Source organism: Rhincodon typus, chromosome 18, assembly GCF_021869965.1.
Source record: "Rhincodon typus isolate 14 chromosome 18, sRhiTyp1.1, whole genome shotgun sequence".
Lineage (NCBI taxonomy): Eukaryota > Metazoa > Chordata > Chondrichthyes > Orectolobiformes > Rhincodontidae > Rhincodon > Rhincodon typus.
This window is the reverse complement of record NC_063349.1, coordinates 48,956,499-48,974,367: the sequence shown is the minus strand read 5'-3', so window position 1 is coordinate 48,974,367 and position 17,869 is coordinate 48,956,499. Positions and strand designations below refer to the sequence as shown.

At 41.5% G+C, this 17,869-nt stretch overlaps 1 long non-coding RNA gene across 1 annotated transcript; it reads right to left on the bottom strand.

Moving 5' to 3' along the window:
- Positions 1–200: 200 nt before the first annotated feature.
- Positions 201–4,895, bottom strand: LOC125485317. Its single transcript, XR_007264044.1, has 2 exons — positions 4,781–4,895; positions 201–715 (listed from the first exon to the last, which is right to left on the bottom strand). It is a non-coding gene; the product is annotated as an uncharacterized LOC125485317 (long non-coding RNA).
- Positions 4,896–17,869: the final 12,974 nt, after the last annotated feature.

The following is a 17,869-nucleotide window of genomic DNA, read 5'->3' as shown; positions in this document are numbered from 1 at the left end:
GTACACAATACAATATAAAATAACTGTTCGTAACAATGAGAAAATGTTTGCATGTTGTATCTTTAAAATTAATATTTAATCTTATTTGTAAGTGCGAGCATTTGTAAGTTGGACGTTTGTAAATTGGAGACCTGTATTAGTATAGCCCCTTTCATGACTATGGTATTTCTAAGTGCACCTAACGGCCATTAAAGTAGATGTAGAAATAGAATTAGATTTTATTGTCATGTGTACTCAAGTAGAAGGGTACAGGAGTCCAGGGAAAAGTGTACAATGTCACCATCCCTGGCCCCATCTTAGGTACAAAGGTACATAGGTACAAAATCTTAGGTACAATGTAGAAAAATAAGGAAATATAGTTAAAAGTTCAACATTAAAGTCCTTCTTCGTATAAAGTAGAAAAATAAAGAAATAAAGTTAAAAGTTCAACATTGCAGTCTTTCCTAAATGCTTAGCCACACGCCCCACAAGGGCTCGATCTCCTCCGTGCTGGGATTAATCTCCCCATGCTTGACGCCATCGCAGATGCTGGGAGACATGGGGCTGCCTGATCTCACCACTGCAGTTGCTGCGGAACTTCAATTGCTGCCGCGGTCAGTTTCACTCTCCTTCACGTTAACCTTGCTCTCTCATTCTCCCCCATGCTCTTTCACTGTCCCCCACGCTGGCTCAATCTCTCCACAGAAGGTAAGTTGATTGAAGTAGGAGAAAAAAGCTGTGAAGGGAGAGAAAAAGTAAAAGCAGATGATCGGCTCCAGGCAAGAGCCTGTACAATACTTTGCTGCATTGTCGCTTCCCTGAAGATCAAAACTAACACTGAATAGTGCTTGAAGTTAACATAGAATATAGGACAGTACAGGCCCTTCAGCCCACAATGTTATGCCGACCTATTATCCTACTAAGATCAATCTTCCTTGCATACCCCACATTTTACTATTCTCCATATGCCTATCCAAGACTCGCTTAAAAGTCTCTAAAGTATCTGACTCCTCTACCACTGCCGGCAGCGCATTCCACACGCCCACCACTCTCTGTGTGAGGAACCTACCTCTGGCATCTCCCCTATACCTTCCTCCAATCACCTTAAAATTATCCCCCTCGTAATAGTCATTTCCGCCCTGGGAAAAAGTCTCTGGCTATCCACTCTATCTACGCCTCTCATCATCTTGTACACCTCTATCAAGTCACTTTTCATCCTTCTTCGCTCCAATAAAAAAAACCCTAGCTCACTCAACTTTTCCTCATAAGAGCTGCCCTCCAGTCCAGGCAGCATCCTGGTGAATCTTCTCTGCACCCTCTCTAAAGCTTCTACATCTTTCCTATAATGAGGTGACCAGAACTAAACATAATATTCCAAGTGTGATCTAACCAGAGTTTTATAGATCTGCAGTAGAACTTCACGGCTCTTAAACTCAATGAAAGCCAACACACCATATGCCTTCTTTACAACCCTATCAACTTGGGTAGCAACTTTGAGGGATCTATGGACATGGACCCCAAGATCCCACAGTTCCTCCACACAACCAAGAATCCTGCCATTAACCCTGTATTCTGCATTCAAATCCGACCTTCCAAAATGAATCACTTCACACTTTTCCGGGTTGAATTCCATCTGCCACTTCTTTGCCCAGCTCTGCATCCTGTCAATGTCCCGTTGCAACCTACAACAGCCCTCCAGACTATCCACAACACCACCAACCTTCGTGTCATCGGCAAACTTACTAACCCACCCTTCCACTTCCTCATCCAAGTCGTTTATAAAGATCACAAAGAGCAGGGGTCCCAGAACAGATCCCTGCGGAACACCACTGGTCACCGAGCTCCAGGCTGAATACTATCCATCTACTACCACCCTCTGTCTTCTATTGGACAGCCAGTTTTGTATCCAGGCTGACAAATTTCTCTGAATCCCATGCCTCCTTACTTTCTGAATGAGCCTTTCCATGTGGAACCTTATCAAATGCCGTGCTAAAATCCATATACACCACATCTACTGCTCTACCTTCATCGATGTGTGTTGTCACATCCTCAAAGAATTCAATGAGGCATGACCTGCCCCTCACAAAACCATACTGACTATTTCTAATCAAACTGTGCTTTTCCAAATAATCATAAATACTATCTCTCAGAATCCTCTCTAATAATTTGCCCGCCACAGAAGTAGGGCTGACCGGTCTGTAATTTCCAGGATTATCCCTATTCTCTTTCTTGAACAAGAGAATGACATTTGCCACCCTCCAATCTTCCGGTACTACTCCAGTGGACAGTGAGGACACAAAGATCATTGCCAAAGGGGCAGCAATCTCTTCCCTCGCTTCCCGTAGTAACCTTGGGTATATCCCATCTGGCCCAGGGGACTTATCTATCCTCATGCTTTTCAAAATTTCTAGCACATCCTCCTTCCTCATATCAACCTGTTCGAGCATATCTGCCTGTTTTATGCTGTCCTCACAAACATCAAGGTCCCTCTCACTGGTGATTACTGAAACAAAGTATTCATTAAGGACCTCCCCTACGTCCTCTGACTCCATGCATATGTTCCCTCCACTATCCCTGATTGGCCCTACCCTCACTCTGGCCATTCTCTTGTTCCTCACATAAGCATAGAACGCCTTGGGATTTTCCTTGATCCTACCCGCCAAGGTTTTTTCATACCCCCTTATAGCTCTCCTGAGTCAATTCTTCAGTTCCTTCCTGGCTACCTTATAGACCTCTACAGCCCTGTCCGATCCTTGCTTCCTCAACCTTAAGTAAACTTCCTTCTTCCTCTTGATTAGATGTTCCACATGTCTTGTCATCCAAGGTTCCTTCACCTTACCATCCTTTCCTTGCCTCAGTGGGACAAACCTATCCAGTACTTGTAGCAACCGCCCCCTAAACAACCTCCACGTTTCTATCGTGCATTTCCCTGAGAACATCTGATCCCAGTTGGTGCTCCATAGTTCTTGCCTAATAGCATTGTAATTCCTTCTCCCCCAATTAAATACTTTCCCATACCGTCTGCTCCTATCCCTCTCCATGTCTATAGTAAAGGTCAGGGAGTTGTGATCACTATCACTGAAATGCTCACCCACCGAGAGATCTGACACCTGGCCTGGTTCGTTGCCAAGCACCAAATCCAATATGGCCTCCCCTCTAGTCGGCCTATCTACATATTGAGTCAGAAATCCTTCCTGTACACACCTGACAAAATCTGCTCCATCCAAACTATTTGCACTTAGGAGGTTCCAGTCTACATGAGGGAAGTTGAAGTCACCCATGACAACAACCCTATTACTTCTGCACCTTTCCACAATCTGTCTCCCAATCTGTTCCTCAGTGTCTCTGTTGCTACTGGGGGGTCTATAGAAAACTCCCAATAAAGTGACTGCTCCTTTTCTGTTTCTGACTTCCACCCATACTGACTCAGTGGACAAACCCTCCTCCACGGCCTCCCTTTCTGCAGCTGTGATACCATCCCTGATTAGCAATGCCATTCCCCCACCTCTTTTACCTCCCTCCCTATTTCTTTCAAAATATCTATACCCCGGAACATCCAACAACCATTCCTGCCCCTGTGTTATCCAAGTCTCCGTATTGGCCACAGCATCGTAGTTCCAAGTACTGATCCGTGCTCTAAGTTCGTCACCCTTATTCCTGACAGTTCTTGCATTAAAATAGACACACTTCAACCCGTCACACTGACTGCAACTTTGCCCGATCAACTGCTTATCCTTCCTCACAGATTCTCTGCTTGCTCTATCTGTCTGTACACTGGCTATCCCATCCTCTGATCTGTAGCTCCGGTTCCCATTCCCCTGCCAAACTAGTTTAAACCCGCCCAAAGAGCTCTAGCAAACCTCCCGCTCAGGATATTGGTGCCCCTCCAGTTCAGGTGCAACCCGTCCTTCCTGTACAGGTCCCACCTTCCCCAGAAGATATCCCAATGATCCACAAACCTGAAGCCCTCCCTCCTACACCAGCTCTGTAGCCATGTGCTCAGCTACACTCGCTCTCTGTTTCTGGCCTCACTAGCCTGTGGCATCGGTAGTAATCCTGAGATTACTACTCTGCTCATCCTGGCTTTCAGCTTGCATCTTAACTCCCTATATTCACTTTTCAGGTCCTTATCCCTCTTCCTAGCTATGCCATTGGTACCGATGTGTACCATGACTTCTGGCTGCTCTCCCTCCCCCTTAAGAATCCTGTAGATTCGATCTGAGACATCCCTGACCCTGGCACCAGGGAGGCAACATACCATCCACGAGTCTCGCTCAGTAGCACAAACTGTCCTGTCTGTTCCCCTAACCATTGAATCTCCTATCACTGTCGCTCTCCTATTCTCCCCTCTTCCCTTCTGAGCCGCAGAGACCTGGCTGCTATGGCTTTCCCCTGGTAGATCGTCCCCCCCAACAGTATCCAAAGCGGTATACATATTATTGAGGGGAACGGCCACAGGGGATCCTTGCACTCTCTACCCATTCCTTTCCCCCTTCTGACAGTCACCCTTTGTCCTGTAACTTAGGTGTGACCACCTCCCCATAACTCCTCTCTATCACCCCCTCAGCCTCCCGAATGATCTGGAGTTCATCCAGCTCCAGCTCCAGTTCCCCAACGCGGTCTGTGGAGCTGGAGTTGGGTGCACTTCTCGCAGGTGAAGTCAGAAGGGATACTAATAGTGACCCTTACGTCCCACATCCTACAAGAGGAAGTTCTGTCACAGTTGTTATGCAGGAACTGTAGCAGCCAATGTGCGCACATTAAGCTCCCATAAACAGCAATATGATAATGAGCAGCTAACCTTGTTTCTTCTGGTAAAATTGATTGAAGGATAATGATTGCATGGGAGACTGATTCCATGGCATCATCTACATCTGAGAGAACAGGTGGGACCTTAGTTTAGCATTGTCCTGAAAGACCACATCTCTGACAGTGCAGCTTGATAACTGAACTATAGCTAACACTTCAGAGACAATCCCTTTGACAACTCTGGCATTTCGTAAATCCTCTTAACTTTAGTGTAAATATTCAGGGAGAGATTAATGAAGTATCATCTCTATGTTGAACAGTAATCATAACACTGAAAATTGCATGACTCACACAAAAATACCCACATTTTCTCTTTTTATCACATTGGAAGCCACACAATCAAATGCCCTCTGAGTTTTTGTTGATATATAATACAGCCAGCAGCAAGTGCAACAGTGTTAAAAGTGGGAGTATATTTATAACTCTAAATTATTGAAATTATCACAAACCATGCACACATTCTTGAAGTATTTAAGGAAATGGGTGGAATAAGGCAGAATGGCTGTATAGAGAACAAGTATATTTATTCTGGCAGTTCAAAACCATTTTTTTTCTTTCAAATGTTAATTTTCTGAACTGGGAGAGTTTGTTTAATTCTGCAAAACAAACATTTCAAAAGTCATATTTCCAGGCTGGATTCCAAGATCCAAGATCTTTTAAGATTCAATTCCTCCTTCAGGATTAGAGTTGTGTCAGACACGAAAAGCCAAACTGGTACAAAAAAATTGCTAAATATATTCAGTAGTGCTGTTGTTTCCAGTAGCTTTGAATGAGAGATCACTTGAGCAAAGTTAATACTTGAAAATAAACAACCAAATTGCTAATCAACTGAATGACGTGTGCATTTCTGTCCATAAAGTGCATATCATGTCTTGGGACAACTCTACTATCTGCGAGTAAATAACAGTTTTTAGCTGATCCCTTCCAAATTAAAACGGTGTTCAACACAAAATATGTGCACTAAGCATGTTACTTGGCATTTATCTTCTTGCTATTTCCTACGCACATTCTCCAGCTGCTAAATAATGTGACAGAAAATTTCCACTTTTAGCTGTGCTTTAGCAGCATCTTAAATGTACGCTGGTATTTCGAGGCAACGAATGCTGGATGGATGTACCTTCTGCTTAAACATTGAAAGTCAACATCCGGCTGCACTTACAGTCTAACTTCAATTTATTTGTAAGGACCATGTCGAGGACATCCGACTGAGCTGCCCACTGTTTTCAGATTGTGTCAAGTTTGTTTGTTTTCAGGTTGAAATATACAGTGGGCCAAATATTGTAGAAAGCAAATACACTTAAAAGAATACATCCATTTAAGTGCTTACAGTGGTTCTGCTAAAATAATCCTTAAAATCAAGTGCTTGTTATTAAAACATTTCTTTCTAAACTGAATAACAGCAACAAAACATTTTATGAATTGACTTTGAATCAGTGACAGTGAAGGAACAATAATATTCAGCCAAGTCAAGATGTGTTTGGAAAGACAAGGACTGATTAGGGATTGTCAACATGGCTTTGTGTGTGTGAAATCATGTCTCACTAACTTCATTGAGTTTTTTAAAAAAAGTAACGAAGAGGACTGATGAGACCAGAGCAGTGGACGTTGTCTATGTGGACTTCAGTAAGGTGTTTGACAAGGTTCCTCATGGTAACCTGCTTAGCAAGGTTAGATCACACAGAATACAGGGAGAACTAACTATTTGAATACAGAACTGGCTCAAAGGTAGAAGACAGAGGGTGGTGGTGGAGGGTTGGTTTTCAGACTGGACGCCTGTGACCAGCGGTGTGCCACAAGGATCGATGCTGGGTCCACTGCTTTTCGTCATTTATGTAAATAATTTAGATGTGAACATAGGAGGTATGGTTACTAAGTTTGTAGATGACACCAAAATTGGAGGTGTAGAGAAGGTGACCTCAGAGTACATCGGGATCTTGATCAGATGGGCCAATGGGCCGAGCAGTGGCAAATGAAGTTTAGTTTAGATAAATGTGAGGTGCTGCATTTTGAAAAGACAAATCAGAACAGGACTTATACACTTAATGGTAAGGTCCTGGAGTGTTGCTGAACAAACAGACCTTTGAATGCAGGTTCATAGTTCCTTGAAATTAGAGTCAGAGGTAGATAGGCATTTGGTAGGCTTGCCATTATTGGTCAGTGCACTGAGTATAGGTGTTGGGAGGTCATGTTGTAGCAATACAGGACATTGGTTAGGCCACTTTTGGAGTATTGCATGCAGTTCTGGTCTTCCTGCCATAGGAAGGACATTGTGAAACTAGAAAGGGTTCAGAATAGATTTACGAAGATGTTGCTAGGATTGGAGGGCTTGAGCTTTAGGGAGAGGCTGAATAGACTGGGCTATTTTCCCTGGAGCATCAGAAGCTGAGGAGTGACCTTATAGAGGTTTATAAAATCATAAGGAGCATGGATAAGTTAAATAAATAAGGTCATTTCGCCAGGGTGGGGGAATCCAAAACTAGAGGGCATAGGTTTAAGGTGAGAGGGGAAAGACTTAAAAGGGATCTAAGGGGCAACTTTTTTACGCAGAGGGTGGTGCGTGTATGGAATGAGCTACCAGAAGAAGTGGTGGAGGCTGGTACAATTACAATATTTAAGAGGCATCTGGATGGGTATATGAATAGGAAAGGTTTAGAGGGATAAGGGCCAAATGCTGGCAAATGAAAGTAGATTTATTTAGGATATCTGGTCAGCATGGATGAGTTGGACCAAATAGTCTGTTTCTGTGTTGTATCTGTCTATGCTCCTATGACCCTGGAAGTGATTTCTCAGCGCTCTTGTTTTTCGAAGTGGATGAAGTTGCAGGTTTTCAAAAAAGCTACTTTTCAAAAAAGGCTTTGCGACTTGGAGCAGTGCATCAGTGGATCATACGCAGCCTAGCTATGGTACGGCACCGAAGGAGAGAATGGAAGTTTAAGGTAAAAGAATGAGCTGTTGATCATGCAGGCTGCTTTCTCCTGCAAGGTTCCAAGTATTGTGAAGGGTGTTGGAGCTGCACAATTCTGGCAAGTGGAGAGTAATCCATCATAGACCTGGCTTGAGGCTCTTAAGTGGTGGAGAGGCGCATGTGATCGACGAGATTTTTCCTGAACTGCAGTTCTTTAAACATGATACAAACGGCATATATTTCCATCTTTCATCATGTGTTACTAAAAATAAATATTTGTTTAAAACTAGGACAAACCATACATGGTAACAACAAGTAGCCAATCTGGCAGACAATGTTCCAAATGTGATTTCTTGGCTCATCCTTTGGTTGTCCATTGGCTCTGATGAGACATTTTGTGTTGTTTCTCTATACCCTGCCCTAATTTATAGCATATGTGATGTTACTGTTGCCGTTATAAAATATATGTATACTTAGAGGAGATCATTTTATAATGGAGAACAGATGGGAGCAGGAGAGGTTAAAAGGGGTCATGAGTGTAAGCAAATTCACTCTATATTCCCAATTTCAATATCATTCACATGTTTCAAATCTGAAACTTATTACTCGAATGCGATAGTTATTCGACCAGTAATATGAGCAGATTATGATGAAGATTTGTCCTTAAATACATACCCCATTATGAAATGGACCAAAATTGACTTTGAGTTCTTGAGACAACCTACTAGAAACTATAGGATGGTCCCATCATTGAGGTTCATACTTCTTCACGTTTGTTAGCACTGTCACAAAGTTTTAGATCAGATTTCAGGACGAAAAAATACAGAAGCTTGTTGACAATTTCATGAATCACACATTATAAATCAGTTTTTTGTCTTGGCATTCTGAGCTACCGGTAGCAGTAAAGGCAGATCCAGGCATGGATTCCTGTGTTCTATCTCGAACTCCTCCTTTTCTTCTTGTGATATTTTTACCTTCTGGAATTACATTCAGCTTCCAGCTCAGAAACAGTTCAGTCAGTCCAACTGGCCAATGCTGATATTTCCACTCCACATTAGCCTCATCCATTGTAGTCCATCGACAATCCTATTAACCAATTCTCTATATTCCTGTCTCTGTTACATGGTTGTCTAGCTTCCCTGTGGATGCCTCCATGCTTGCCACTCCTCCTATTCTATGTAGTAGAGAACTCCACATTCTCCCCATTCCCTGGATAAAGAAATTCCTCCCGAATTCCTCATTGGATTTATTCATGATAATCTTGTTTTTATGACCTCTTGTTTTCATCTCTCTATTTCTGGGGAGGCTATTGACCAATACCCACTGCAAGCTCCTTGATAACCTTAGCAACCTTGACTACAATTCTTTACACTTTTGTTTCCTGAAATGACTCTGTCCCATTCTCCCAGTTTCTCTATCTTTGCCACATAAGTTCAGATGATCCAACTTCCCACAGCTTCATTTCCAAGATGGTTTCCTGTTTCTTCACCTCAACCTATCTGATATCACATTTTCAACATTGATTATTCTCCATTTATAGAAATATAGAAACACAGAAAATAGGAGAAGGAGTCATCATTTGGCCCTTTGAACCTGCTTCCCTATTCAATATGATCATGGCTAATCATCCAACGCCGTCTCCTGTTCTCAAATTTCTCTTCATATCTTTTGATCCCTTTAGCTCTAAGACCTATATCTAACTCCTTGAAAATATTCAATGTTTTGGCCTCAATTGCTTTCTGTGACAGAGAATTACACAGGCTCACCAATCTCTGGCTGAAGAAATTTATCCTTGTCTCAGCCCTGAATGGTCTATATCTTATCCTTAGACCGTGAATCCTGGTTCTGAATTCTCATGTCATCAGGAACATCCTTCCTGAGTTTACCCTGTCTAGTCCTGATAGAATTTTATAGGTTTCTATCAGAAGCCCTTCAATCTGCTCAACCCCAGTGAATATAATTATGGATTGTAATCGAGATAGAAATCCATCTTAAATGGTGGATAGCAAAAAGACCGGCCTGATGTGTAAGGGACATGTGAACTGCTTATTAGCGAATACACAAAGAATTATTTCTCGACCGTAGCCTGAAGCTATAAAAGCAAAAGTTGAAATAGTTGGCGTTCACATTGCAGCCAAGAATTTATTCTATACAACATGTGTGTTATTTTTGTGTAAGTTATAAATCATCCAAAGCAAATGAGTTAACATCTGATTTAAAATAGTAACAACTTGTATTTATTTTGCGCTTTTAATATAATATGATATTCGATAGGCACTCCCGGATTGCAAATGAGCGCTATTCTCGAATCCATTCGCAAGACAACTTCTACCCAAGTCAGTATACAGTGCAGGGCAATGTAAATTGTGGTTTGTAAGTGTAGGAAATATTCATATGTTTGATATTTAAAATTACACCCCTGTATGGGAATGTGTTCCTAAATATTGGTGCTCACAATTCAGCTGTTCATAAATTGGGGATCTCCCTGTGCAATATTTCACAAGAACACTATGAACCAAAGTTTATCACCAAGCCACATTATGAGAAATAAGAATAGGTGGCCCAATTCTTAGTTACACAGGTAGGTTATAAAGCCATCTTGTAGCAGGAGAGAGAGGTTGAAAAGGTGGAAAGACTTAAAGGAGTAATTCTAGTCCTTACGCCCTTTACAAGTGAATGCATGGCCAATAGCAGAACAATGAAAATTGAGGATGCAAAACAGCCCTGAATTGGAGGAGCACAGAGATTTTGAAGGCTCGTAGGGCAGGGGGAAGCTACAGAGGTAGGGAGGAGAGGAGCCAAGGAGGAATTTAAGCCACACTGTTGGTTAAGCCACACTGCATTCAATTCTGGTCTCCCTGCTATAGGAAAGATGTTGTGAAACTTGAAAGGGTTCAGAAAAGATTTAGAAACAAAAACAGAAGTTGCTGGAAAAGCTCAGCAGGTCTGGCAGCAGCTGTTGACAAGAAATCAGAGTTAATGTTTCGGGTCTGGTGACCGCAAAAAATAACCCTGAGCTTCCAGTTGACTTCCACTTTAATATACCACCCTGGTCCCTAGCCAACATCTCTGTCTCAGGCTTGCTGCCATGTTCCAGTGAAGCTCAGTGCAAGCTGGAGGAACAACACCTCATTTTCCACTGGGAACCCTGCAGACATATATCAAGTTCAATAATTTTAGACGCTAACTCTCCTATGTCCTAGATCCCAACCCCATACGCCAGGCCGTGTTATCACACAGTCTGCCATTATACATTACCTATTGTTAGCCACTAACAGTCTCCATTAACAGCTATTCACACTCCCAGCCAGATCATTATCAACTCCTTTGTCTGTCCAACTGTTCTTCTCTTTCTTTGGGGTCTATCCCACCTATCGTTTACTCCTTACCCCACTTCTCACCCTATGTTCTGCATATAAACTGATGTTTTCCTAGCTACAATCAGTTCTGAGGAAGGGTCACCAGACCCAAAATGTTAGCTCTGATTTCTCTTCACAGATGCTGCCAGACCTGCTGAGCTTTTCCAGCAACTTCTGTTTCTGTTTCTGATTTACAGCATCCACAGTTCTTCCGTTTTATTTAGAGTTAGAAGCATGTTACCAGGGTTGGAGGGTTTGAGCTATAGGGAGAGGCTGAATAGGCTGGGTCTATTTTCCCTGGAGCATTGTAGGCTGAGGAGTGACCTTATAGAGGTTTATAAAATCACGAGGGTCATGGATAGAAGTGAATAGCCAAGGCCTTTTTCCCAGAGTAGGGAAATCCAAAACTAGAGGGCATAGGTTGAAGTTGGGAAGGAAAAGATATAAAAGGACTCTAAGGGGCAATATTTACTGCAGAGGGTGATACTTGTATGGAATGAGCTGCCAGAGGAGGTGGTGAAGGCTGATACAATTACGACATTTGAAAAGCATCTAGATGGGTAAATGAATAGGAAGTGTTTCGAGAGATATTGGTTAATTGCTGGCAAATGGGACGAGATTAATTTAGGATATCTGGTCATCATGGACGAGGAGGGCCAAAGGGTCTGTTTCTGTGCTGTCTCTATGACTCTACGACCATGTGTAGCAACATGGGAGCCAATGTGCGTCAGGCAGCAAAGGCTGATGGGTAAAAGAACAGCAGAGTTTTGGATTTGCCCACACATGACTGCAGTACAAATATAACGAGCATCTCAATATGTATTTTTACAGTTCAGGATATCTTTTTTCATTTTAAAGGTCTTTTAATATTTCCATTTTCAATTTGTATTAATAACATTATAAAGAGTCTGAAACAGGAAAGTAACTTAAAGGATCATCGTCCAGAAGGAACACAGGCAGAGTAATTTCATCTTTGCAAATGAACCACTACATGATAGCAATTTATGAAGGCAATTTTTAAAATCATTCATTAATGTAACTACAAGAGGCTAAATTGGCTGTATAACATGACTACCATTAATATTGAATGTAGATTAATTTCACATTCTGAGTTGATCGTTGTCATTTCCAACAACATGTTTAACAGCAGAATAGTAACAAACTTCCAGATTCTTCTGTGATAAGAGATAGGAATTGCAAGGTGAAATAAAAATTAAATGCCTCCCTATGATCATCTGTTTTGGCGAGTAGATATCCCCACAAGTTCTTCTTTCCTGAAGCCTAAGTCCCCTCTGGTCCAACTGACTGCCAGGTCTTCAGCCATCTAAACTTTAACTGTGGAAAGCTCTCCCTAAATCTCTTTGCCTTTCCTTCTCTCTCTGTCTCTCTCCCTCTCTCCCCGCAAGCCGTCTCCACCACCCCCCCCCATAGTAGCCCTGAAAACCAAGCTCCTTGACTAAACCTTTCTTCATCTGATTTAAGTCTCCTTTGGCTTGACATCGATCTTCACCTGGTGAAGTGCCTCAGAACACTTTGGAACAATAAAATTTCAGCTTAAAAGCAACTTGATGTTGTTTCCGAGCTGGACTGTAGGATCTATTAGACAGTACTTGGCAAATACTGAAAATGCAGCATTCATCTTTCCCTGACTAGTGCTGATATATTGACATGTGTACTCCACCCCAGTGGGCGCCAGTTCTTAGACTATTTTACCACAAGGGGCCAATTAGAGCAGAGAATATATTATTTACATGGCATTGACTCGACATTTTTAAAGGAAGACTGTCATTGGGAAAGAGCAGGGAAATAACGCTAAGAAAGACAGTTCCAAGTTAAGAGCTAGCATTGGCAGTGACACTGGTGTTGGCATTCACAATGATGCTGGCACTGATACTAGCAGTTTGATTGGTCTCCTCTTGTGCAGCAATTTGGACAACTCACCTGTAGCTTTTTCCAATGACTGAATTACTTTAAAATGACATTGAATTGTAAATGATAGATGTTAATAACCGCAAACACCAAATAACCCACTGTATATATAATCCGGATGTGTAAACATTCAGCATATTGGCATGGAAACTTTGATTTGTTCAACAGAAGTCTCCAAAGATTGCAGTTCTATCTGGAATAACTGTTGCAGCAGTTACTTACAATGTATTATTATTAAACAACCACCAGTCATTTCTCCCTGTTGGACCCCTGTTGGTTGGACGGCTGGTTTGCGATGTACAAAGACATACAGCACAAAAACAGACCCTTCAGTCCAATTAGTCCCTGCTGACCACAATTCCAAACTAAACTGGTCCTACCTGCCTGCGCTTGGCACATATCCCTCCAAACATTTCTTATTCAAGTACTTACCTAAATGTTTTAAATACTGTAACTGTACCTGCATTAAGGGCAAGACAGTTGAAGAACAATGATAAATGCTTAGGGAAATACTAAATAGCTCTCAATTAAAGTATATTCCTGAGAGGAAGAGGAATTGCATAAAGGTGAAGAATCATCCATGCCTTAACATGAAGGCAAAAACTAGGGCATACCATGCTACACAAGTTTGTTGGACTCTGGAGGATTGGGGGCGACAATGGCCCAGTGGTGTTGTTGCTGGACTGTTGGTCAATAGACCCAAGTGGTGTTCTGGGGGCCAGGGTTCGAGTCCTGCCATGGAAGATGGTGGAGTTTGAATTGAGTTGGGAATTGAGAGATCAATAGTGACCATGGATTGATTAACTGATATCCCTCAGGGAGGGAAACTGCCAACTTTATAGAAATAAGGTTGGCTCTGGGCAATTGGGGATGGGCAGTGGATGCTGGTCCATGCAGCAACACCCCTCATCCTGTGAGTGAGTCAAACAGAAAACTATAAATATCAGCAAAGAGATACTAAAAACAAAATCAAAACAGCTAAGATGAACTATGAAAAAAAACAAGCAGAAAACATAAAAACTAATACCAAATGCTTCCACAAGTACATAGAAAGGAAGATAATAGCGAAAGTAAGTGTTGGCCCTTTAGAGGACGGAATTGGTGAGGTAATAATGGGAAACTCAGACATGACAGAGGCACAAAACCAATACTTCCTGTTTTCACAGTGGAAGATAATAATCTCTTCCCAAAAACTGCAGTTACTACAGAGGATCTTGACAGAATTCCTATGTCTATAGAGAAGGTATTAAGTAAACTGATGGGATTAAAGGCAGGTAAGTCCCTGTGGCCTGATGGCCTGCATCCTAGAGTATTAAGGGAGGTGGCAGCAGAAATAGTGGATGCATTAGTTACAATATTCAAAAATTTCTTGGATTCTGGAAACATGCCAAAGTATTGGAAATTTACTAATGTGACACCTTATTCAAAAAAGGAGACAGGCAAGAAGTGGGAAGCTATAGACGAGTGAGTTTGGCCTCTGTAATGGGGAAATTGCTGGAGTCAATCCTAAAGGAAGAGATAACTGAACACTTGGAAAAGCGAAGATCAATTTACCAGTGTCAGCACAGTTTCGTGAAGGGCAGGTCATGTTTAACAAACCTGCTAGATTTCCTTGAGGATGTAAACAGGAAGGTGGATAATGGGGATCCACTGGATGTGATATATCGAGACTTCCAGAAGGCATTTGACAAGGTGCCACATAAAATACTGATCCAGAAGGTTAGATTCCAGAGGGTTATGGGTAGAGTACTGGCTTGGAAAGAAGGCTGGATGGCTGACAGAAAGCAGAACATTGGGATAAATAGGACCTTCTCTGGATGGCAAACTGAAACTAGTGGGGTGCCGCAGGGTTCAGTTCTCAGAATTCAACTATTAACAATCTATATAAATAGAAACAGAGTGTAACATAGCAAAATTCATGGATGATGCTAAAATAGGTAGTAAAAACAGGCAGTGATGAGGAGATAAAGAGGTTATGGATGAATATTGATAAGCTTAGAGAATGGGCCAGAATCTGGCAAATGGAGTTTAATGTGGATAAATGCGAGGTTTTCTATTTTAGCCAGCAAAATAAAAGGGCAAATGATATTTAAATAGGAAGCAAATTCAAAGTGCATCAATAATGAAGGATCTGGGCATCTTTGTTCATGAATCTCAGATGTAGCATACAACAAGAAAGGCAAATTAAATCTTTGCGTTTATTGCAAAAGAACTGGATAATAAAAGTAAAGAAGTGTTGTTACAATTATGTAAGACTCTGGTTCCACACCGGGAATATTGTGTCCCGTTTTGGTCTCCTTCCTTGAGAAAGAATGTGGTGGTACTGGAGGCAATTCAGAACAGGTTCACCAGGTTGATTCCAGGGATGAAATGACTGTCGTATGAGGAGTGGTTGAATAGTTTGGGCTTGTACTCGCTGGAGTTCAGAAGACTGAGTGGGGATCTGATTGAGGTATATAAATTCTAAAGGGGATTGATAGGATATGTGTTGGAAAGATGTCCCTTGTAGGACAATCTCAAACAAGTTGTCATAGATATAGAGTGAAAGGAAGTAGGTTCAAAATTGAGATGAGGAAAAATTACTTCTCTCTGAGGATTGTGAATCTGTGAAACTCACTGCCCCAGAGTGCAGTGGAAGCAGAATCAGTCAACAGATTCAAGAAAGAAATAGGTATGTTTCTGATGAAAAGCAGGATAAAGGGCCGGGGGAGCAGGCAGGAAAGTCAAGTTGAGACCAGGATAAGATCAGCCATGGACATAATAAATGGTGGAGTGGACTCAAATGGCTGAATTGTCGACTTGCACACCTAATTCCTGTGTTCACTACTTCCTCTGGAAGTCTATTTCACACACGAGTCACTCTCTGTGTAAGCAAATTGTCCCTTATATCTTTTTTTAAATATTTCTTCTCTCATCTTAAAAATATGCCTCATAAACTTGAAATCCCCCACCCTAGGGAAAAGACACCTGCCATTCACCTTATCTATACCCCTCATTATTTTATAAACCTCTGTAAGGTCATCTCTCAAACTCCTAACACTCCAGTGAAAAAAAGTCCCAGCCTATCCAACCTCTCCTAATAGCTCAAACCCTCCACTCACAGCAACATTCTGGTAACTCTCTTCTGAGCCCTCTCCAGTTTAGTAATTTCATTAATAATATGCAGAGTGACCCAAACAGTGTTTAGCCTGCCAGCTGCAGTTACAATAAATAACCTTCATTCTCAACCTCTCCCCTTGTCTGAAGTGTGATGACCCTCAGGTTAAACCACCGCTAGTCATCTCTCTCTCTCTCCTTCTCTCTGATGAGAAATGAGCCCGATGGTGACTTTACCTTTATCACCTCATTTGTTTTTTATTATACATTATTTATGAACATTACTTTGGTATTTTAATGCTATGCTGAAGTATTTTAAGAGCACAGCCACAATATTACACTGTTACGGTATCGTGTAAAGATGTCATGATTTACCATCATTATTTCATGAGCATGTTACTTCTGAGAAAGCCCAAAGAAATGAACCATTTTTGCTGACAAGTGGCTGATTCATGGCTCAACTGCATTAAAAATATCACAACTCCACAATGGATTTCATTTCTGCTCATTAAACTGCATGTACCACAACGGTGCATTTCTGCAATTTTGCTGAGCTATGACATAGAAAAACAAGCATTTCTCCCACTCTTTTGCAAAGGCAAAATGAAGCCCAAAGTTTTTAAGATTATAACATTATTTTAGCACAGTTTGGTTATTCAAAAAGATAAATTCAAAAAGACAAAAAAAGAAATTGAATGGCCTAATATCAGTGACACACCAGCTGTCTTTCATCTGTCTTCATCGTGAATGAGTGTGACTCATGAACTGGATGGCTCTGGAAATTGAAATTTTGTTCCTTGCTTCCTGTCCAACAGCAAGAAGGCACAGTTTCTCAATCATATGAAATGCTCATATGAAAGAGTTACAGCAATGTGCCTTACATGTTCTATGTATCTACTGTTCTAAAACAGTTCAGATTTTCATGCCCGCAAATCTCCATAAACCTATGGCCCTGAAGGTAGCACAACATAGATTTACCAGATTGATAATTACACTTCAAGAGATTGCATAAATGAGGTTATATTCCTGGAAATTTAGAAGGTTAATTGGTGAAGTTCAAAGGTTTCTAGCTATAAATTAGAACCAGAGAAAGAAATTATTTCCACCAGTTAATGCTACAGTTGGAAAGTTCATAAGTTTTTTTTTTCAGGCTATATCTTTTGGTTTATAATATTACAAGATAAAGCAGCTCGCCTGATTGGCACCATATCCACAACAGCTAGTCTCTCCACCACTAACACAGTGGTAGCAGTGTGAACAATCTACAAGATGCACTGAGGTTTCTTATACAACACCTTACAAACCCATAACCTCTACCAATTAGAAGAACATTGACAGCAGATACATGGGAACACCAACACTACAAATTCCTCTCCAAGTTACTCATCATCCAGACTTTAGAAAAATATTGCCGTTCCTTCAGTGGCACTGAGTCAAAATCCTAGTACTCCCTCCCTAAAGGCATTGTGCATCTAGCTACAACAAGTTGACTGCCATGGTTAAAGGAGACAGCTCAATGGTAACTAGGGCTAGGCAATAAATGCTGGCTCAACCAGTGAAGCCCACATCCCCTGACTCTTCTTTAAGTCATACTTAGAGACTAACAGAAAGAAAGGAAAGAAGCAAATTATCTAAGTAGTGAGAGGTTGCAGAGCTGAGATGCAAAAAGATCTGTATGCCTTACTGCAAGAATTGCAGGTACAACAACAGTATAGGAAAGCTAAATAGAATGTTATGTTCTACAGTGAGGGAATTTGAATGCAAGAGTATGGAGGCTATGCTTCAGTTATAC